This window comes from Leucopleurus acutus (genome assembly GCF_964270905.1).
Source record: "Leucopleurus acutus genome assembly, chromosome: 9".
In the NCBI taxonomy this organism is placed as follows: domain Eukaryota; kingdom Metazoa; phylum Chordata; class Mammalia; order Artiodactyla; family Delphinidae; genus Leucopleurus; species Leucopleurus acutus.
Genome location: NC_139144.1, coordinates 33,474,896 through 33,498,096, shown reverse-complemented (window position 1 = coordinate 33,498,096; position 23,201 = coordinate 33,474,896). Strand labels below are relative to the sequence as shown.

The 23,201-nt window shown below is 40.7% G+C and overlaps 1 protein-coding gene across 1 annotated transcript in view; it reads left to right on the top strand.

Moving 5' to 3' along the window:
- The first annotated feature begins 4,077 nt into the window (after positions 1-4,077).
- Positions 4,078-23,201, top strand: part of CCDC126 (coiled-coil domain containing 126) — a 53,878-nt gene continuing 34,754 nt past the window's right edge. Inside the window, exon 1 of the mRNA XM_082846385.1 lies at positions 4,078-4,282. The gene's annotated coding sequence lies outside the window, so the exon portion shown is untranslated. The remainder of the gene's footprint in view (positions 4,283-23,201) is intronic.

Below are 23,201 nucleotides of genomic sequence, written 5' to 3'. Positions count from 1 at the left end.
GGAAAAATAGAACTGTCCACGAAGGGTCTGGTATATCACAGAAACAAATCACAATGTAGGAGGAGCAAAGGTTCTGTTAACTTGAATGTACCCCTCAAAGCCCAGTGGAAGGTGCTTCCAGTTTTAGGCTTTCCCAACCATAGCGTCCTTCAGGGAGGCTCCCTTCATTTCTGACCTGTGTCTCTCCCTCCTGCTGTTCTCCATATTTCAAACTCTCAGGAAAGAGCCACCATTTCCCCACAGGTTTAGCTCAGAATTTAGCTGATTACATTCTTTTGACTCTAGGTCTTCCTTTGACAGATGAGTGGGCGGAGTTTGGCAATACATCCCACTGCATCTAAGAAAAAGATTTCTAAGTTGTAAAGTGCTATAAAATATAACAATAATTATTACCTTCAACATTCCAAATTAATTTACTCTTTGTCTACCCAGATGTGAGATAGAAGGGAGGTGATGAAAAATCTTGAAAATAACAATAGATGAATCTTTTGGCCAGGGAAACGTCTATCAAACTGCAGTTATTAACTATATATGGTATCCAGAGATTTGTGTATGAGGCCAGTAGGAAGATTTATTTATTCATCGTATATTTACCGAGTGCCTTCTACCAGTGTCTGGAAACAGTGGATAGTAATGTGTTTATAATCTAATAGAGGAGGTTGCTTTAACATACATAAATATTAGATAACAAAATAGAATCTCACAAATACATAACTATCTCCCCATCTTAAAACTTTGCGTGGCTCCTCAAATTAAGTAAAAGTTTCTTAGTTTGGCATTTAAGCCTTCTAAGTTTTTGCTCTCTCCTATCTTTCTGTTTGTCTGTTTGTTTGTTTGATGTATCTCTATAGAAGCATTGTCCAATAGGAATATAATGCAAGCCACATATGCAGTTTTATTTTTCTTTGTAGTCATATTTGAAAAGTAAAAAGAAACAAGTGGATTAATTTTAATAATGTATTTTATTTAACCAATATATCCAAAATATTATCGTGTTAACATATAATCAGTATTTTAAAACTACAGAGATATTTTATGTTTTTTGTAGTAAATTTTCAAAATTTGGTGTGTATATTACACTTACGGCACATCTCAATTCAGACTAGCCACGCTGCAAGCTCTCAAAAGCCACATATGGGGCTTCCCTGGTGGCACAGTGGTTGAGAGTCCGCCTACCGATGCAGGGGACACGGGTTCGTGCCCCGGTCCGGGAAGATCCCACATACCGCGGAGCGGCTGGGCCCGTGAGCCATGGCCACTGAGCCTGCGCGTCCAGAGCCTGTGCTCTGCAGCGGGAGAGGCCACAACAGTGAGAGCCCTGTGTACCTCAAAAAAAAAAAAAAAAAAAAAGCCACATATGGCTAGTGGCTACTGTACTGGACAGCTCAGGTAATCTGTATCCAGGTTATCCCATGTTTTGTATACATGACCTGTATTGCCTCTTTTCCTTTGTGCCTGCCTACTATGTGGACTTTTCCCACTCAGATAGAAATGTTTTTTCTCTACATATAATAGATACCACACTCTACTGTGGCTTCTTGTATATTTGTGTTCTCCCCCCTCCCCCTACCATAAGAGACTTCCCAGTCTCAATCCTCTCCCCATAGGGTTCCTCCTGTCTTAAGAGGTAGCCGTTAACCTCCTTTTTATGGTAACTATTTCCTTCCTCTTCTTTACTGTTTCAGCACCTAAGTATGCATTCTTTATTCATGTTTTTGAACTTTATAAAAATGGAATAATACATTATATATTCTTTCGAGAGTGGTTTCTTTTTCTTAACATTATATTTTAAGATTCATCTATATTATTACATGTAGTTTGTTCATTTCTCTGTTATATTCTATGTCTATTATTATATGACAATTTATCCATTTTGTTGTTGATAGAGGACATTGGGTTGTTTACAGTTTTTAGCTATAACAACGGTACTGCTGTTAACATTCTTGCACATGCATCTTGGTGCACATGAGCCTTTCTTAGGGCATATACCAGGAAGTGACATGCTTGGTCATGTACAAACCTGTGTTCTTAGTCATGCACAGGCCTCTGTACTTTAGTAGATAAGGCCAAACAATGTTTCCAAACTGCTCTATTAATTTACTCTCCCTATAGTAAAGTGAAAAATTCCTGTTGCTCTACTCTTAGTGAGAACACTTGTAATTGTCAGTCTCTTTCATTTTAGCCATTCTGGTCGGTGGTGTAGTGTTATCTCGCTGCGGTTCAAATTTCCCTGTTCTCTTATAAGATTGACACTTTTTCACACGTTTATTGGTTATTTGGATTTCTTCCTCGGTAATTTGCCTGTTCATTTCTTTTTCTTATGACTGTAGTTCTTTATATATCCTGGATACAAGACTTCTCTTGGTTCTATATGCTGTAAATTTTTTTCAGCTTTATTGAGCGATAACTGACATACAGTTCTGTACAAATTTAAGGTGTACAGCATAATGCTGTAATTTCTTATTTGATTCTGAGGCTTGCTTTTTAGTTCTTTTAACGGAGTCATTTGATGAAACCAGGTCTTAAATATTAATGTAGTCAATTTATCAGTTTCTATTATAATTAGTGCTTTTGGATTAATTAAAAAAGTCTGTCCCCTACTCTTGAGGTCATGGATATTTGCTCCTGTTTCATCTTCTAAAAGCTTTATTGTTTTGCCTTTCAAATTTATGTCTAATATCCACCTGGAATTGATTTTGGTGTGTAATGTAAAGAGCCCAATTTCATTTTTTTTCTTCCAAATGGAAATCTATTTGTCCCAGCACCAATTATTGAAAACCATCCTTTAGGCATTGCTCTGCATCCCCATCATGACAACGTAAATCAAACTTTCATGTACAGATGAGACTTTCTGGGCTCTTTATTCTTTTTTTTTTTTTTAAATATATCAGAGGTTGGCCGACTGCATCGGTCTCCTGGGGGAGGGGCTGGCGAGACTCAGACCTATTGTTGGGAGCGGCTGTTGCTACTGAAGCCTTGGCGCATCTCTGGGCTCTTCATTCTGTTTTATTGGTATATTGGTGCATCCTTGATCCAATACCACACTGCCTTAATGACTATGGCTTTATAATAAAGCTTAATATCTGGTTGCGCAAGTCTTCCTCCTCTTCCTCATATATACTTGTTTTATTTCCTCCTCTTCCTCATGTATACTTGTCTTTGCTCTTCCATAAACTTAAATTAGCTCGTTAAGTTTCTCTCTCTTTCTCACACACACGCACACACAGAAATCTACTGAAATTTATCTGGAACTGCACTGGGTCTACAGATTAATTTGGGGAGGCTTGACATCTTTCAGTATGGAATCTTTCAATCTGTGAACGTGTTATTATCTCTTATTTGTTTAGGTCTTGTTCAATGTTTTTAAAATGTTTCCTTCATATAGGTCTTGCACTTCTTTGATTTATTCCTAGATATCTGATATTGGTTTGAGGGTATTGTAAGCTTCAAATTCTCTAACTTAAAGAAAATTCAATTCTCTTTTTTTCCTGGAATATAGAAATAAGTATTTTTTAAGAATACTATTTTTGTGTCTATTAACCTTGTTAAACTTATTAATTGTAACAATTTATCTGCAAATTCTTTTGGATTTGCCACGTACATAATATTGATATTATCTGTGAAAAACAATTTTGTTTCTTCCTTTTCAATCTTTAGTCGGTTATTTTTGCCTTACTCCGTTGGCTACGGACATTCGGGGCAAAAACGGGCATTCTTGTCAGTAGTACACTTTTAATCATACTAAGCCCTTCTGCCTCAAGCCAACAGCGTGTTAACTGTTAGTTCCCAGCTGGAGGGTATGAGTGAGACGCCTACGCTCTCCTTTCAGCGTCCGCAGCGAATTAAGGCAGAGAGAACTCCTCCCTCAAGCTAAGCTCATCCGAAAAAGGAGCCTGCAGGCGCCTCTGGTTGCTGTGCAACGGCGTTGTCCTGACCCGGAGTAGGTGCCGACGGGTTAGAAACACGTGCCGCCTCTTCCGCCTTCCGGGACTACATCCCCCACAATGCCGCACGTCGCGGGCGGCTGGTGTCCGAAGTGGGGGAAGGGCCGGGCCAGGAGGCGGAGCGGAAGCGGAGTGTGAGGGACGAGAGGAGTAAAATCTCCACCAGCTGAGAACCAACCTTATCCTTCATTCCCAGCCCCGGCGTTTCTCCATCCCGACCTGGAGGCTGTTTCGCAGGCGCAGGAAGCTGTTGACGCCCGCTAATCGGCTTTCGCTGCGCCGGCCCGGCTTGGAAGCCCGTTGGCGTCGGCGACGGTGACGAGAAGCCCACAAACAAGGTAATGGGGAGAGGGCGAGAAGGAAGGCGTCTCCGCTCGCCCTGTCCAAGTCTCTGGCTGAGCCCCTCGGGCCGGCGGCCGCCCCTCCTCTGCCGCGCTCTGCACCGGTCCGCACGCCGCCCCATCGGGGCCGCTGCCGCCGAGCGTCCACGGAGCCCCGGCTCGGCCACTGGCCCGCAGCCCCCGGCCACGGCCGGGGAGGCTCTTTGTCCCTGCCCCTCCGGGTCTGACAGCCGCGCCCCCTTGGCCCCGGGCGGAGAACCGAGCGTGGCTCGGGCTGCGTGATCCGAGCAGGGCGGGCTCGGTCCCGTGGCCGCTGGCGCTGGGGAGCGACTGACCTGAGCTGGGGGTATGGAGAGCCCGCGAGCCAGCCGCCCTCACTTCTCTTTCAGTTTCTGACAGCTCAGTTCTCTTCTGCTTTGAGAAAGAGAAAGTCAAATGCCCTTTTTAGATTTCCTCTTCAAAACTCAGCTCCTGGGTGACTGGTAAGGATGAACTTAAACAGCTGTGTCGACTGCGGCTTATACTCTCGCAAGCCTTAAGACAGCCGGGGTTCCCATCCCGCTCGACGCACTGCCTGGCTTTAATGACCTTGGTTAATTAAAGGCTCTAAGCCTGAATTTTCTCACTAAATGGTGGTAACAGTACACACCTTTAAGATGCTAGAATAAGAAGTAATATGCTTACAACGCCATGAATTCTTCGCTTAACGAAAAAATTCTCTTGAGTATGATACATTAGCTATACTTAAGTGGCCCCTAGATTGGTGAGTTTTGTGTTTTTCCTTGTTTAATCGTTAGCACTCTAGGTTGTGTGTTCTTCACTTTATATGTACCTTGTTCACCTTAAACCTAAGCAAAGAATTCTTTAAAATATGCTGTTTCTCAATTTCCGCTGTTTTAAGATGGCTGAGAATGTTCTTAGGAAATTGATGACTTTGCTTTTCTGTGGATCAGCTTTAGGTTCAAGGACTTACCCCACCCCCAGCTGTGTCCTGTAGGGGATCCTTAGAGGAGCTTAAGTGTTTATTCTGGCAGAATAAGCATTTAGGTGTGCTGCAGTCCTGACGTGGGGCTTCACCATCTTTACCCTATGCCAACTTTTTTTCTTCCTCTCTCTACACTTTCCCACTGTTTAGTAATTTCCCATCTTTGGGATTTGTGTTTCCAAGTTGTAGTTTTTGGTCTCAGGATAAATTGAATGATTGCAATACATTTTATAAGGAATGACTTGAAACATTTCACATTAGTTCTTCTTCAGTTTCGATTGTTCTTGCAGTGTTTTCTCTGAACTTTAGTGACACAGGTGTTGAGTTTTTCTCCAGGGAAATCATTATGGTCCTTAGTTGAAATTGTTTTCAGTTAAAATGTCTGTTCTGTACTACTCTGAGTTCAAGCACTGTTGTGCAGTCTGTGAAATAACATGTTCTGAGTAATGCTATGTAAAGGTATGGTGAGGAAAAGCCAGTGGAGCATGATGAATTTTGTGTAATGTCTTGAGTGACGCATGCATTAAAAAAATACCTTTACAAAGAAAAGGAGAAATCTAATGAATGTATTTCATAAGAATACCAGAGAACCAGAGAGTAAATAAGTGAAAAATTTAAACTGTGGGAGATGGCATAATGCGCATAAAGATTTCTGATTCATTTAAAAATGTGTGGCAGAAATACTCGTTTTGAGTAAAAATTTTTCTGTTGGTGATATTTAGTGCTGTTTAGGACAGAGAGTAATGGCTGTAGAAATAGGAGGCCTTGGTTCTTGTCCTACCTCTGTCACTATTTATACAACCTTAGTTTCCTTTGCGGTCCTCAATTTCCTTCTCTCTCAAATAGTTAATTGATCTGATTCCAAGGACTCTTCTAACTCAGACTTTGCAATGATAAGTTTTTTTAATGTGGAAAAAAAAATGATGTAAACCCTTTTAGTCATTTATTTGTGTCTTAGGTTTTTTTATTTTCCACTCACCTTGAGGAAGGGGATATACACGACGGAACTAGAAAGCTGCCATAAACAGGAATCTCTCCTGACCACTTCATCCCTCTTTCATGAGCTGCACATGTTTTCTCTGCATTTTTGACATGCTTAGTTGTCTTTCTCCCTACTACGTATCTTTTTTTTTTACTCATAGCCTCCTTATTATGCCTGCTTTTATATAACTTGAGTTTGTCAATCCCTAATTCAACTTCATTGTTTGTTTCTGTGATTTCTTTTACTTTTTGCTCCTACCACCAACATATTGGTTTTTTTAGGGGCCAATTTTTGTTGGAGGCCTCAGGCAGAGGTGCCCAGTGCTAGTCTAGTTAGCTGTGAAAGGGGACATGGGGTCATGCGGCACAAAACATGATTGGCTGAGGCAGTGGGGAGGTCAGGTTCCGAGACAGAAATATCTAGTAGTGCGTAATATATTTTGGAGTAAACTTTTACTGTGACATAGTGATTGGGTAGTTTACCTTTTGCTCTAACATTCTCTTCTTAACCCTGACTTATTTTACCCATTTTCTTTTATCTGTCTTTATACTCTTCAATGTTGTTGTCTTCTCTTGCCTTTCCCCAATATGCCATCGAAAACTGATCTTATATGTTGAGATGTGATATTTCTGTATCTTAGCTGGAATTTTTTTTTTTTTTTTTTTTTTTTTTGCAGTACGCAGGCCTCTCACTGTTGTGGCCTCTCCCGTTGCGGAGCATAGGCTCCAGACGCGCAGGCTCAGCGGCCATGGCTCATGGGCCCAGCCGCTCTGCGGCATGTGGGATCTTCCCGGACCGGGGCACGAACCCGCGTCCCCTGCATCGGCAGGCGGACTCTCAACCACTGTGCCACCAGGGAAGCCCCTTAGGTGGAATTTTAGTGTAGCTTCTCCCAAGGCAGTTCACATTTTAAATCTTAGACCTATTTAAGAGTGGATGCTGTGTCCTATGTTAAATTTTTTCCCCTAGATATTAGCCTTAGGCAATATTATGGAGAGAAAATAGAAAATATTTTAGGAATGAGCCTTTCCTCTGAAATTACATTCAAAGGCAAGTCTGTGGTGTACTTATTTCTTTTTTGGAGAGAACTCTCTGAACCTCTGCGCTCTAGTGAACATATTGTGTCTTTTTGTAATAAATATCTGCTTTTCCAGCTATAAATTCCTTAGGAGACCAGTAGACAGTGATTCTTCTAGCACCTTTGGCTGAATGAGAGCTTCTGTGCTTGCTAGTTGCTGCTATCGCTGTCGATAGTTACTTTAGCTATAGTCAGCGGCACAAAAAGTAGAGCACTGAATGAATGCAAAAATGGGATTTGAAGGAAAGATTTCCAAGGTAGGATTGGCCATCTATTAATTTTTTCAGCCTTGCTATTGCAACGTTTGCATAAAAATATCAATACAAGGAATTATTTCAAGATAGGCCGTGTGAAATGTAGTGTTTTTAATATTTTTGACTGCAACCCGTAGCAAGAGATCTTCTTACCTCAAGACTCCATAGATATGTAACTGTGTGTGCATATCTATGTATGAAAAAAATATATATAAAAAAATGAAAAAAGGTTCACAAAACAAAATCTGTATTGTGTACAACCTACTCTGATGGTTTCTGTTTCATCTTATTGTTTAAAAAGTGCCAGTTGAAAAGTAGATTCTTGTTCCTTGCTTTTGAAAAAACACTGGAGTCCTGGGCTGAGAGTTTGGATGCCTAATTTCCCCCAGTTTTTTGACATTGGGTAGTCATTATCCTCCTTGTGCTTCCCTTTCCTTGTCTTTAAAATGAGGGTGTTCTAGTTTAAATATTCACTGATTCTCCATCTTTACTTTTCCCTAGTAATAATGTTGTACTAACGTATTTGTCTTTAGGTCTTTGGCTAGGGAGAGACCACTGAAAAATTGCTCAGACATCTAGTTGCTTGCATGTTTGCTGTTTGGCACGTGGCATAGTAGAGCTTTGAACAGATCTTTGCTTATGTGTAAATCTTGTAAATGGGAGTGAATACATTAAGACCCGTAACACAGTAAATATACAAATTAAGAAAAAAATTTCCCCATGTTCTTTGTTTTACTACTTTTGTGTTTTTTAACAAGGAATATTTTAGAGTTTGAAAAATTGTATTTAAAATGCTTAATAACAATTGAAAAGTAACATGCCAGTGGATTGCTATATAGACTTTATTCCTGCCTCATCTTACCACCGCCCTTTTCATAGTAGAAAACGCCAAAAAGAGTATGTTTTTCTGTGTAAAGTCCACCATGTCAGGTCATTACTGTTCATATGTTACTGAACAGTGGAACTGTCATTTTCTTAAGAAAGGGGAATACAGAGCTTTCTTTGCTTGTGAGTTTCCTTTTGTTCACTTTGGACGATTTCTCCAAACCAGGCCATTCCATGTGGGGATTGGGATCCCTCTCATTCTCCTGTGTTTGTACTGAGGAGACTAGGAATGAGGAATTTACTCCTCCACCCAAGATTCTGGTTGGAATTCTAATGGTTTTAGTTTGAAGGAAATTGGAACCAGACTTTGTACTTCCTCTTCTTTCTCAGATCAGACCTCCTTAGAGGGCCTTCCTTGACCTCATAGCTCATATAGACTCCTCACACATTCTCACATCACCCTGTTTATTTTTTCCATAGCAGTTTATCACAAGCTGCAATTGGCTTGTTTCTGTGTTTGCTTGTTAACCATCCCGCGCCTACTAAAGCGTGGTCTCCAGAATAGCAGGAATCCTGTCTCGTTTCATCTTTTACATTTCCTGTTTCTGGCACATAGTAGGTGCTTTAATAAATATTGTGAATGAATAAGTGAGCAAATGAATGAATAAATCAAGTTCTTTCTTGCTTTAAATGAAACTGCACCTAGTAAAGGTTGTGTTTGAATATGGGTCTTTCTGCATACCCCCCACTCCGTTCCTATTTTTTCTGGAAATGTGTTCTTTCTTGTCATTGTATTTATTGATCATGGTGAAGATATCTACATCCAGAAGACCTTGTATTTATCTTTGTTTTACTTCATATTTTTTCTATTGTAGTTTTATGCCTATGTTTAAAAAAAAAAGAGATCGAAGATTTCTTAAATTCTTCTTGTAGCAACTTTGTAATACTTTGATTTATGTGAATCAACATATTTGAACTTTAATATGTGAACTTGATAATTTAAAGAACAAATTACACATCTTCAGAATTTTAGGATCATTGCCCTAAACCGCCATTACTGTTTTCTTGTTACGTTCCTTTAAAGCAAAAAAGAACAAGGTTCATTTAATATTACAATTCATTCAGTACTGACAAACGCAGTCCTTCTAATGGAGGTACAGGAGGTAGTATAGAATAGAGAAAAACCTAAATACTGAGTCAGGACCTGTGTTCAGGACCAGTGCACTTTCTGCCACTAACTCATTGCCTCATTTTAGGCAGGACAGTTAACATCTCTGGGCTTTAGTTCTTTCATCTGAAACGTGAGAATACTGAATTAGATTTCTTCTCAGGTCCTTCCAGCCTAGAAATGGATAATTGAAGATACAGTTGTCTCTCGGTATCCGTAGGGCATTGGTTCCAGGTCCGCCTCCACCTTTACCACCCCACAGCCATGGATACCAAAATCTATGGGATGCTCAAGTGCCTCATATAAAATGGCATATTATTTGCATATAACCTACACACGTCCTCCTGTGTACTTTAAACCATCTCTAGATTACTTATAATACCTAATACAATGTAAATGCTACGTAAATAGTTGCCGGTGCATGAAACATTCAAGTTTTGCTTTTTGAACTTTCTGGAATTGCTTTTTCTTAAATATTTTCTATCTGCCGTTGGTTCGGTCTGTGGATGATATGCAACCCACCAACTGTAATTTTATCTTGAAATTTCCATCTCCTCCGCCCCTCACCCCCCAGAAACATTGCAGGGAGGTCACATTGGTGCTTGGGAGATGGTGGGGTTAGGCTCAGGGGTGTGCTTAAATATAAGGCATCTCTGCTGATTCTTCTCCAGGCTGTATGGGAGTTGTGGCTGCAGTGTAGGGCATGTTACTCTTGCCCTTAAAGGACCTGGGACTTAAAGGGACAAGGCTTACACACATGATAGAGTGATATGATGTGTAAAATCAGTTGGTATAAAGTAATGTGCTGTGAGATGTGAGAGAAGGCCAAAGTGGGCTAGAGTAAGGTTATGAGGTTTTGAAATCCTTCTGGCGCAGGTAGCATTTAAGCAGATACTCTAGTCTCATTTTAGGCTATATGGAAGAGGAACTGTTCTCATCAACAGCATGGTATTATGTCATCTTTTAGGACTGGGTAATTCTTCAGTGACTACTACCAATGCGGTATTTCATGTTGTACAAAAATTCTGCGAAGAAATTTTTTTCAAGACTGCAGCCTGACTGCTACTGACTGAATGAGAGGCTGTAAGGAAGCATGTCTGGTAAATAAAAATGTTATATAACCGTAGGTATTATTGTAAGTAGATAGGGTAGGGGGTCCCTGGAGGAAGAGAACCAGGCATGGCTTTCTTGACATGACAGAAGCCATTTTTGGCCTAAGACATTTTGTGATCTAAGCCTAGCCATAATGCTTGCCCTTGAACAGATCTCAGTAATTAATGATCTTAAGGGCACAGAAGAATGCAGAAACATTCAAGCAAAGATAATGATATCAGTTGTAAAGGCTCCAAGTTTTGTTTCAGTGGTGAAGATTAGCCTGAAGTGCTCAACTACCAGATCAGCTGGAACCTAAGGGATGACTTTGACCTTTTCTGATCCTTCTAACTTCAATCAAATAAAATGGCTGCCCAAGCCCCTTCCTGAATATGCATATACCCTTAGCTTAAAACTTCCCGGGCTTCCCTGGTGGCACAGTGGTTGAGAGTCCGCCTGCCGATGCAAGGGACACGGGTTCGTGCCCCGGTCCGGGAAGATCCCACATGCCGCGGAGCGGCTGGGCCCGTGAGCCATGGCCGCTGAGCCTGCGCGTCCGGAGTCTGTGCTCCGCAACGGGAGAGGCCATAACAGAGGCCCACGTACCGAAAAAAAAAAAAAAAATAAATAAATAAATAAAAAAACTTCCCCAATTTTACTGTTCCGAGAGACACTGCTTTGGGAAAGATCCCTCCTTACTTGCTGCAAATAATCATAAATCCTTCCTTCTACTCTTTGGCCTGGTTGTGCCTTTTGGCTCAACACCCATCAAAAGGCGAACCCAGTTTTTGAGTAACATTATTATTGTTACTAAATGAGACAGAGACGGCTTGATTGGGGGAGATATTTCTGTGATTAGTGGGAAATAAATTTTGTCTTTGGGGACTGGTTTCTGGGAGGGACATGAGAGCTAATCAGGAGTTTTATTTGGGTCTAGTAAAACATCCCCTGTATTAACTCAGGTTACTAAGATTCTTAAGAATTACTGGAATTGCTGTGTAAGTACCTGATACTAATAATAAATGTTAACATTTATTGACAGTAGTTTGAGGTGTCATTTATCCTCACCAGTATTACATAGGTACTGTTGTCTCCATGATATAAGTGAGGACATTAGGGTATAGGGAGATAAAATAACTTGGTTAAGGTTTTAAAGATAGAATATAGTCACCCCTTTGTATCTGCGGGTTCTGCATCTGTGGATTCAACCGTGGATTGAAAATATTGGAAAAAAAATGCAAGAAAGTTCCAAAAAGCAAAACTTGAATTTGCTGCTATTTATATAACATTTACATTGTATTAGGTGTTATTAGTAATCTAGAAATGATTTAAAGTATATAGGAGGATGTGCATATGTTATATGCAAATAATACTATGCCACTTTATATGAGGGACTTGAGCATCTGTGGATTTTGGTATCTGTTGGGGGTCTTGGAACCAGTCCCCTGCAGATACTGAGGGAGGATTGTACTGTACATAATTTTATATGGAGATTGATAGAGAGTTCTTTGAGGCTGGAGGTGGGGTAGCAGTGGGAGTGCTACTTTTTGAAGAGGTGACATTTTAGCTAAATACTAAAGGATGAAAAGGAATAAGCCATGGGGAGAGCATTTCAAGCAGGGCAATAGCAGTTGTATAGACCCTGAGTTCAGAAAGAATTTGGTGTGTTTCGCCTAGCTGGGCTGTAGCATAGTGAGCAAGGGGGAAAGTGGTGTGAGATTAGGACAGACAGAGATAAGGGTAGAAGTCAGCTATGCGGAACCTTCGGGATTGTGGTCATATTGCTGAACACAAGTTTGTATGCCGGATGAACAGTGAGGCCAAACTAACCAATGTGAATTCAGAGCTAGGAAAGGTTTATTGCAAGGACCGTGCAAGGAGAATGGGCAGCTCCTGCTCAAAAACCCTGAACTCTGGAATCTTGTGCTTATTCCTGTTGCATCTTTTTAAAAAAAATTTATTTATTTTTGGCTGCTTTGGTTCTTCGTTGCTGTGTGTGGCTTTCTCTAATTGCGGCAAGCAGGGGCTACTCTTTGTCGCAGTGCATGGGCTTCTCATTGCGGTGGCTTCTTGTTGCGGAGCACTGGCTCTATACACATGGGATTCAGTAGTTGTGGCATGCGGGATCTGTAGTTGTGACTCGCGGGCTCTAGAGTGAAGGCTCAATAGTTGTGGCGCATGGGCTTAGCTGCTTTGTGGCACGTGGGATTTTCCCAGACTGGGGCTCGAACCTGTGCCCCCTGCATTGGCAGGGGGATTCTTAACTACTGTACCACCAGGGAAGCCCGTCACTATTGTATCTTGACTGCTCCTCCTTTGTTTCTGCATTTCCTGCCTTTTGTGAGTATCTGTTTGAATCTCTCGTTTGGAACGCAGGGGAGGCCTAGGAGGCTGCAGCCTTTTCCCTACAAATAAGAAATGGGGGGGGGCATGGAAAGACATTTGTACCCAGGAGGACCCCACAGGGTCCTGCTTGGTTTCAGTAAATAGTTTTAATTTTATTCTAAGTACAGTGGGAAACTCTTGAAGAGTTTTTTATTTTAATTAATTTTTATTGGAGTGTGGTTGATTTACAATGTTGTGTTAGTTTCTGCTGTACAGCAAAGTGAATCAGTTATACATATATCCACTCTTTTTTAGATTCTTTTCCCATGTAGATCATTACAGAGTATTGAGTAGAGTTCCCTGTGCTATATAGTAGGTTCTTATTAGTTACCTATTTTATACATAGTAGTGTGTATATGTCAATCCCAGTCTCCCAATTTATCCCTCCCCTCCTTTCCCCCTTGGTAACGGTAAGTTTGTTTCCTACATCTGTGACTCTATTTCTGTTTTGTAAATAAATTCACTTGTACCATTTTTTTGGTTTCCACATATAAGCAATACCACACGATATTTATCTTTCTCGGTCTGACTGACTTCACTCAGTATGACAATCTCTAGGTCCATTTGTGTCGCTGCAGATGGCGTTATTTCATTCTTTTTTTGTGTGGCTGAGTAATATTCCACTGTATATATGTACTACATCTTGATGGACATTTAGGTTGCTTCCATGTCCTGGCTATTGTAAATAGTGCTGCAGTGAACATTGGGGTGCATGTATCTTTTTGAATTATGGTTTTCTCTGGATATATGCCCAAGAGTGGGATTGCTGGATCATATGGTAGTTCTATTTTTAGTTTTTTAAGGAACCTCCGTACTGTTCTCCATAGTGCGTTGAAGGGTTGTGTATGGTAAAATATATAATATAAAATGTACCATTTTAACCATTTTTAAGTGTGCAGTTCAGTAGCATTAAGTACTTTCACGTTCTTGTGCAACCATTGATGTCGGCAGATGAGAGGACCTTGGTCCTTGTCCTCTTTGAAGAAAGAATTCCACAGAGAGACATTGTAAAGCAGGCACAGAGTTTATTGGAGGCACTGTATGTGCAAAGAGAACAAAGAAGCAGCTTATTTAGAGCAGGAGCAAAGTAGAAATACACACCCAGAGAAGAGTGTGGCTATCCTTCCTAATGAGGAGTGCACCAGAAAGATGATTTAAATTCCTTACATGGGGCAGTTCTTCAGGGTTTTTGTTGTCCTCTGGCCAATTATCTTGGCTATTTTCCCACATCTGACCTGTCCCAGGGCCCTATCCAATATGTGTGTGCATCTTTTAGCCAAGATAGGTTCCAGTGTGGAGGCCTCTGGGAAAATTTGACAACACATATTATGGGGGTAGTGCCCCCTCCCTTTTGACCCCTGAGGATCCTTCCTGTGCACGTGCAGCAGGGAGGTCTCCTTGACCTCAGTAGTGATAGATGTGGTCATCTTATCTCTTTACCCCAGCAGAGCTCAGCTTCTGCCATTAATTTTACCTTGAAGTGTCAGGGAAAACAAACTACAATTTACTCCCCTTGACAAACTCCAGTGGCTCAGCCCAGGAGCCCATCTACCTCCTACCTCACCATCACTGCTGTACATCTCCAGAACCTTTTCTTCATCCCAAAGTAAAGCTCTGTACTCTAAACTTTATTTTTGTTTTCTTGTTTTTTGTGTTTTTTAAAATTAATTAATTTATTTATTTTTGGCTGTGTTGGGTCTTCATTTCTGTGTGAGGGCTTTCTCTAGTTGCGGAAGCAGGGGCCACTCTTCATTGCGGTGCGCGGGCCTCTCACTATCGCGGCCTCTCATTGCGGAGCAAAGGCTCCAGATGCACAGGTTCAGTAGTTGTGCCTCACGGGCCTAGTTGCTCTGTGGCATGTGGGATCTTGCCAGACCAGGGCTCGAACCTGTGTCCCCTGCATTGGCAGGCAGATTCTCAACCACTGCGCCACCAGGGAAACCCAGTTTTCTTGGGTTTTTTTTGTGCTGTGCCACACGTCATGTGGGATCTTAGTTCCCTGACCAGGGATCCAGCCTGGCCCCCTGCAGTGGAAGTACGGAGTCATAACCACTGGACTGCCAGGGAAGTCCCTGTACTCTAAACTTTAAACCATAACTCTCCATTCTCTCATCCCCCTAGCCACTGGTATCTACCTTTCTACTTTCTATCTCTGTATCTAACTCTTCAGGGTACCTATGTAAGTGGCATCATATAATATTTGTCTTTTTGTGTCTAGCTTCTTTAACTTAGTATCAATATAATATATATATATATATTTTTTTTTTTTGCGGTATGCGGGCCTATCACTGTTGTGGCCTCTCCCATTGCGGAGCACAGGCTCCGGACACACAGGCTCCGGACGCACAGGCTCAGCGGCCATTGCTCATGGGCCCAGCCACTCCGTGGCATGTGGGGTCCTCCCGGACCGGGGCACGAACCCATGTCCCCTGCATCGGCAGGTGGACTCTCAACCACTGCGCCACCAGGGAAGCCCTCAATATAATATCTTTAAGTTTCATCCATGTTGTAGCTTGTATCAGAATTTTATTATCTTTTAAAGCTGAATAGTATTTCATTTTGTTTATCCGTTAATCTGTTGTTTCCACCCTGCATTGTTGCAGTGAACATGGGTGTACAAGTTCCTCTTTGAGTCCCTGCTTTTGAAACTGAGCAGGACCCTCTGGGGCCCACCTGGGTACAAAAGCCCTTCCATGTCCCCCTTTTCTTACTTGCGGGGTAAAGACTTCAGCCTCTTAGACTTCCTTGAATTTTGAAGGGCAGATTCAAACGGTGATCAGGGAAGTAAGAGTATGCAGAGACAAAGGAGAAACAATCAAGAAATGGTACTGCAGCGATTAAAGCAGTATCCTGGTTCCTCATTAAGGAATATACATAATATCTTTGAACTTTTCTGCAGGAACTAAGGTCCCCACCCAGGTGGCAGACGGTTAACTTCAGGTTGAGCGCAAGATTCCTGGAACACCACCCTGTTAACCTCATCACCAACTGATCAGAAGAAAGTCACACACTCTGTAGCCCTCACCCCAAATTTTGTCTATAAAAACTTCTTCCTGAAAATCATCGGGGAGTTCAGGGTTTTTGAGCACTAGCCACCCATTCTCCTTGCTTGGCCCTATGATAAACGTTTCTCTGCTCCAAACTCCCACATTTCGGTTTGTTTGTCCTTGCTGTGCATTGGATACATGAACTTGGGTTCCATAACACTTTGAGTTCTTCTGTAGTTATACCCAGAAGTGGAATAGCTGGGTCAAATGGTAATTCTGTGTTTAATTTTTTTAAGAACGGCTATACTGTTCTCCACAGCATCTGCACCATTTTGTATTCCCAAAAGCAATGTGTAAGAGTTTCAATTTCTCCACAACTGTACTAAGAGTTGTTTTTGATTTTTTTAAATTTAATTTAATTTTATTATTTTTTTTTACATCTTTATTGGAGTATAATTGCTTTACAATGGTGTGTTAGTTTCTGCTTTATAACAAAGTGAATCAGTTATACATATACATATATTCCCATACCTCTTCCCTCTTGTGTCTCCCTCCCTCCCACCCTCCCTATCCCACCCCTCCAGGCGGTCACAAAGCACCGAGCTGATCTCCCTGTGCTATGCGGCTGCTTCCCACTAGCTATCTACCTTACGTTTGGTAGTGTATATATGTCCATGCCTCTCTCTCCCTTTGTCACACCTTACCCTTCCTCCTCCACATATCCTCAAGTCCATTCTCTAGTAGGTCTAGTAGGACACAGTCTTTATTCCTGTCTTACCCCTAGGTTCTTCATGACAGTTTTTTTTTTCTTAAATTCCATATATATGTGTTAGCATACGGTATTTGTCTCTCTCTATCTGATTTACTTCACTGTGTATGACAGACTCTAGGTCTATCCACCTCACTACAAATAGCTCAATTTCGTTTCTTTTTATGGCTGAGTAATAGTCTATTGTATATATGTGCCACATCTTCTTTATCCATTCATCCGATGATGGACACTTAGGTTGTTTCCATCTCCGGGCTATTGTAAATAGAGCTGCAATGAACATTTTGGTACATGACTCTTTTTCAATTACGGTTTTCTCAGGGTATATGCCCAGTAGTGGGATTGCTGGGTCATATGGTAGTTCTATTTGTAGTTTTTTAAGGAACCTCCATACTGTTCTCCACAGTGGCTGTATCAATTTACATTCCCACCAACAGTGTAAGAGGGTTCCCTTTTCTCCACACCCTCTCCAGAATTTATTGTTTCTAGATTTTTTGATGATGGCCATTCTGACCGGTGTGAGATGATACTTCATTGTAGTTTTGATTTGCATTTCTCTAATGATTAGTGCTGTTGAGCATTCTTTCATGTGTTTGTTGGCAGTCTGTATATCTTTTTTGGAGAAATGTCTATTTAGGTCTTCTGCCCATTTTTGGATTGGGTTGTTTGTTTTTTTGTTATTGAGCTGCATGAGCTGCTTATAAATTTTGGAGATTAATCCTTTGTCAGTTGCTTCATTTGCAAATATTTTCTCCCATTCTGAGGGTTGTCTTTTTGTCTTGTTTATGGTTTCCTTTGCTGTGCAAAAGCTTTTAAGTTTCATTAGGTCCGATTTGTTTATTTTTGTTTTTATTTCCATTTCTCTAGGAGGTGGGTCAGAAAGGATCTTGCTGTGATTTATGTCATAGAGTGTCCTGCCTATGTTTTCCTCTAAGAGTTTGATAGTTTCTGGCCTTAAATTTAGGTCTTTAATCCATTTTGAGCTTATTTTTGTGTGTGATGTTAGGGAGTGATCTAATCTCATACTTTTACATGTAGCTGTCCAGTTTTCCCAGCACCACTTATTGAAGAGGCTGTCCTTTCTCCACTGTACATTCCTGCCTTCTTTATCAAAGATAAGGTGACCATATGTGCGTGGGTTTATCTCTGGGCTTTCTATCCTGTTCCATTGATCTATCTTTCTGTTTTTGTGCCAGTACCATACTGTCTTGATTACTGTAGCTTTGTAGTATAGTCTGAAGTCAGGGAGCCTGATTCCTTCAGGTCGATTTTTCATTCTCAAGATTTCTTTGGCTATTTGGGGTCTTTTGTGTTTCCATACAAATTGTGAAATTTTTTGTTCTAGTTCTGTGAAAAATGCCAGTGGTAGTTTGATAGGGATTGCATTGAATCTGTAGATTGCTTTGGGTAGTAGAGTCATTTTCACAATGTTGATTCTTCCAATCCAAGAACATGGTATATCTCTCCATCTATTTGTATCATCTTTAATTTCTTTCATCAGTGTCTTATAATTTTCTGCATACAGGTCTTTTGTCTCCTTAGGTGGGTTGATTCCTAGATATTTTATTCTTTTTGTTGCAATGGTAAATGGGAGTGTTTTCTTGATTTCACTTTCAGATTTTTCATCATTAGTGTATAGGAATGCCAGAGATTTCTGTGCATTAATTTTGTATTCTGCTACTTTACCAAATTCATTGATTAGCTCTAGTAGTTTTCTGGTAGCATCTTTAGGATTCTCTATGTATAGTATCATGTCATCTGCAAAGAGTGACAGCTTTACTTCTTCTTTTCCGATTTGGATTCCTTTTATTTCCTTTTCTTCTCTGATTGCTGTGGCTAAAACTTCCAAAACTATGTTGAATAAGAGTGGTGAGAGTGGGCAACCTTGTCTTGTTCCTGATCTTAGTGGAAATGCTTTCAGTTTTTCACCATTGAGGACGATGTTGGCTGTGGGTTTGTCATATATGGCCTTTATTATGTTGAGGAAAGTTCCCTCTATGCCTGCTTTCTGCAGGGTTTTTATCATAAATGGGTGTTGAATTTTGTCAAAAGCTTTCTCTGCATCTATTGAGATGATCATATGGTTTTTCTCCTTCAGTTTGTTAATATGGTGTATCACGTTGATTGATTTGCGTATATTGAAGAATCCTTTCATTCCTGGAATAAACCCCACTTGATCATGGTGTATGATCCGTTTAATGTGCTGTTGGATTCTGTTTGCTAGTATTTTGTTGAGGATTTTTGCATCTATGTTCATCAGTGATATTGGCCTGTAGTTTTCTTTCTTTGTGACATCCTTGTCTGGTTTTGGTATCAGGGTGATGGTGGCCTTGTAGAATGAGTTGGGGAGTGTTCTTCCCTCTGCTATATTTTGGAAGAGTTTGAGAAGGATAGGTGATAGCTCTTCTCTAAATGTTTGATAGAATTCGCCTGTGAAGCCATCTGGTCCTGGGCTTTTGCTTGTTTGAAGATTTTTAATCACAGTTTCAATTTCAGTGCTTGTGATTGGTCTGTTCATATTTTCTATTTCTTCCTGATTCAGTCTTGGCAGGTTGTGCCTTTCTAAGAATTTGTCCATTTCTTCCAGGTTGTCCATTTTATTGGCATAGAGTTGCTTGTAGTAATCTCTCATGATCTTTTGTATTTCTGCAGTGTCAGTTGTTACTTCTCCTTTTTCATTTCTAATTCTATTGATTTCAGTCTTCTCCCTTTTTTCTTGATGAGTCTGGCTAATGGTTTATCAATTTTGTTTATCTTCTCAAAGAACCAGCTTTTAGTTTTATTGATCTTTGCTATCATTTCCTTCATTTCTTTTTCATTTATTTCTGATCTGATTTTTATGATTTCTTTCCTTTTGCTAACTTTGGGGTTTTTTGTGTTCTTCTTTCTCTAATTGCTTTAGGTGCAAGGTTAGGTTGTTTATTCGAGATGTTTCCTGTTTCTTAAGGTAGGATTGGATTGCTATAAACTTCCCTCTTGGAACTGCTTTTGCTGCATCCCATAGGTTTTGGGTCATCATATCTCCATTGTCATTTTTTTCTAGGTAGTTTTTAATTTCCTCTTTGATTTCTTCAGTGATCACTTCGTTATTAAGTAGTGTATTGTTTAGTCTCCATGTGTTTGTATTTTTTACAGATCGTTTCCTGTAATTGATATCTAGTCTGATAGCATTGTGGTTGGAAAAGATACTTGATACAATTTCAATTTTCTTAAATTTAACACGGCTTGATTTGTGACCCAAGATATGATCTATTCTGAAGAATGTTCCATGAGCACTTGAGAAAAATGTGTATTCTGTTGTTTTTGGATGGAATGTCCTATAAATATCAATTAAGTCCATCTTGTTTAATGTATCATTTAAAGCTTGTGTTTCCTTATTTATTTTCATTTTGGATGATCTGTCCATTGGTGAAAGTGGGTTGTTAAAGTCCTCTACTATGAATGTGTTACTGTTGATTTCCCCTTTTATGGGTGTTAGTATTTGCCTTATGTATTGAGGTGCTCCTATGTTGGGTGCATAAATATTTACAATTGTTATATCTTCTTCTTGGATCGATCCCTTGATCATTATGTAGTGTCCTCCTTTGTCTCTTCTAATAGTCTTTATTTTAAAGTCTGTTTTGTCTGATATGAGAATTGCTACTCCAGCTTTCCTTTGGTTTCCATTTGCATGAAATATCTTTTTCCATCCCCTTACTTTCAGTCTGTATGTGTCTCTAGGTCTGAAGTGGGTGTCTTGTAGACAGCAAATATATGGGTCTTGTTTTTGTATCCATTCAGCCAATCTGTGTCTTTTGGTGGGAGCATTTAGTCCATTTACATTTAAGGTAATTATCAGTATGTATGTTCCTATTCACATTTTCTTAATTGTTTTGGGTTCGTTATTGTAGGTCTTTTCCTTCTCTTGTGTTTCTTGCCTAAAAAGTTCCTTTAGCAGTTGTTGTAGAGCTGGTTTGGTGGTGCTGAACTCTCAGCTTTTGCTTGTCTGTAAAGGTTTTAATTTCTCCATCAAATCTGCATGAGATCCTTGCTGGGTAGAGTAATCTTGGTTGCAGGTTTTTCTCCTTCATCACTTTAAATATGTCCTGCCAGTCCTTTCTGGCTTGTAGAGTTTCTGCTGAAAGATCAGCTGTTAACCTTATGGGGGTTCCCTTGTGTGTTATTTGTTGTTTTTCCCTTGCTGCTTTTAATATGTTTTCTTTGTATTTAATTTTTGACAGTTTGATTAATATGTGTCTTGGCGTATTTCTCCTTGGATTTATCCTGTATGGGACTCTCTGTGCTTCCTGGACTTGATTATTTCCTTTCCCATATTAGGGAAGTTTTCAACTATAATCTCTTCAAATATTTTCTCAGTCCCTTTCTTTTTCTCTTCTTCTTCTGCAACCCCTATAATTTGAATGTTGGTGCGTTTAATGTTGTCCCAGAGGTCTCTGAGACTATCCTTAGTTCTTTTCATTCTTTTTTCTTTATTCTGCTCTGCAGTAGTTATTTCCACTATTTTATCTTCCAGGTCACTTATCCGTTCTTCTGCCTCAGTTATTTTGCTATTGATCCCATCTAGAGTATTTTTCATTTCATTTATTGTGTTGTTCATCATTGTTTGTTTCATCTTTAGTTCTTCTAGGTCCTTGTTAAATGTTTCTTGCATTTTGTCTATTCTATTTCCAAGATTTTGGATCATCTTTACTATCATTATTCTGAACTCTTTTTCAGGTAGACTGCCTATTTCCTCTTCATTTGTTAGGTCTGGTGGGTTTTTATCTTGCTCCTTCATCTGCTGTGTGTTTTTCTGTCTTCTCATTCTGCTTATCTTACTGTGTTTTGGGTCTCCTTTTTGCAGGCTGCAGGTTCATAGTTCCCGTTGTTTTTGGTGTCTGTACCCAGTGGCTGAGTTTGGTTCAGTGGGTTCTGTAGGCTTCCTGGTGGAGGGGACTAGTGCCCTGTGTTCAGGTGGATGAGGCTGGATCTTGTCTTTCTGGTGGGCATGTCCACGTCTGGTGGTGTGTTTTGGGGTGTCTATGGACTTATTATGATTTTAGGCAGCCTCTCTGCTAATGGGTGGGGTTATATTCCTGTCTTGCTACTTGTTTGGCATAGGATGTCCAGCACTGTAGTTTGCTGGTCGTTGAGTGAAGCTGGGTGCTGGTGTTGAGATAGAGATCTCTGGGAGATTTTCGCCATTTGATATTATGTGAAGCTGGGAGGTCTCTTGTGGACCAGTGTCCTGAAGTTGGCTCTCCCACCTCAGAGGCACAGCACTGACTGCTGGCAGCAGCACCAAGAGCCTTTCATCCACACGGCTCAGAATAAAAGGGAGAAAAAGTAGAAAGAAAGAATTAGTAGAAGTAGAAAGAAAGAAAGAAAGAAAGAAAGAAAGGACGGAGGGAGGGAGGAAGGAAGGAACGAGGGAAGGAAAGAAAAAAAGATAAGGTAAAATAAAATAAGATAAAATATAATAAAGTTATTAAAATAGAAAAATAATTATTAAGAGAAAAAAAAACGGACGGATAGAACCCTAGGACAAATGGTGGAGGCAAAGCTATACAGACAAAGTCTCACACAGAAGCATACACATACACACTCACAAAAAGAGGAGAAGGGGAAAAAATCATAAATCTTGCTGTCAAAGTTCACCTCCTCAAGTTGGGATGATTCGTTGTCTAAAGGAGGGAAGGAAGGAAAGAAAGAATGAAGATAAAGTAAAATAAAATAAAGTTATTAAAATAAAAAGTAATTATTAAGGAAAAAATTAAGAAAAAAACGGACGGATAGAACCCTTGGACAAATGGTGGAAGCAAAGCTATACAGACAAAATCTCACACAGAAGCATACACATACACACTCACAAAAAGAGGAAAAGGGGAAAAAATCATAAATCTTGCTCTCAAAGTCCACCTCCTCAATTTGGGATGATTTGTTGTCTATTCAGGTATTCCACAGATGCAGGTACATCAAGTTGATTGTGGAGCTTTAATCCGCTGCTTCTGAGGCTGCTGGGAGAGATTTCCCTTTCTCTTCTTTGTTCTCACAGCTCCAGGGGCTCAGCTTTGGATTTGGCCCCGCCTCTGCGTGTAGGTCGCCGGAGGGCGTCTGTGTTTTGCTCAGATAGGACGGGGTTAAAGGAGCCGCTGATTCAGGGGCTCTGGCTCACTCAGGCCGGGAGAAGGGAGGGGTACGGAGTGCGGGGCGGTCCTGTGGCGGCAGAGGCCGGCGTGACGTTGCACCAGCCTGAGGCGCGCCGTGTGTTCTCCCGGGGAAGTTGTCCCTGGATCACGGGACCCTGGGAGTGGCAGGCTGCACAGACTCCCCGGATGGGGCGTGTGGATAGTGACCTGTGCTCACACTCAGGCTTCTTGGTGGCGGCAGCAGCGGCCTTAGCATCTCATGC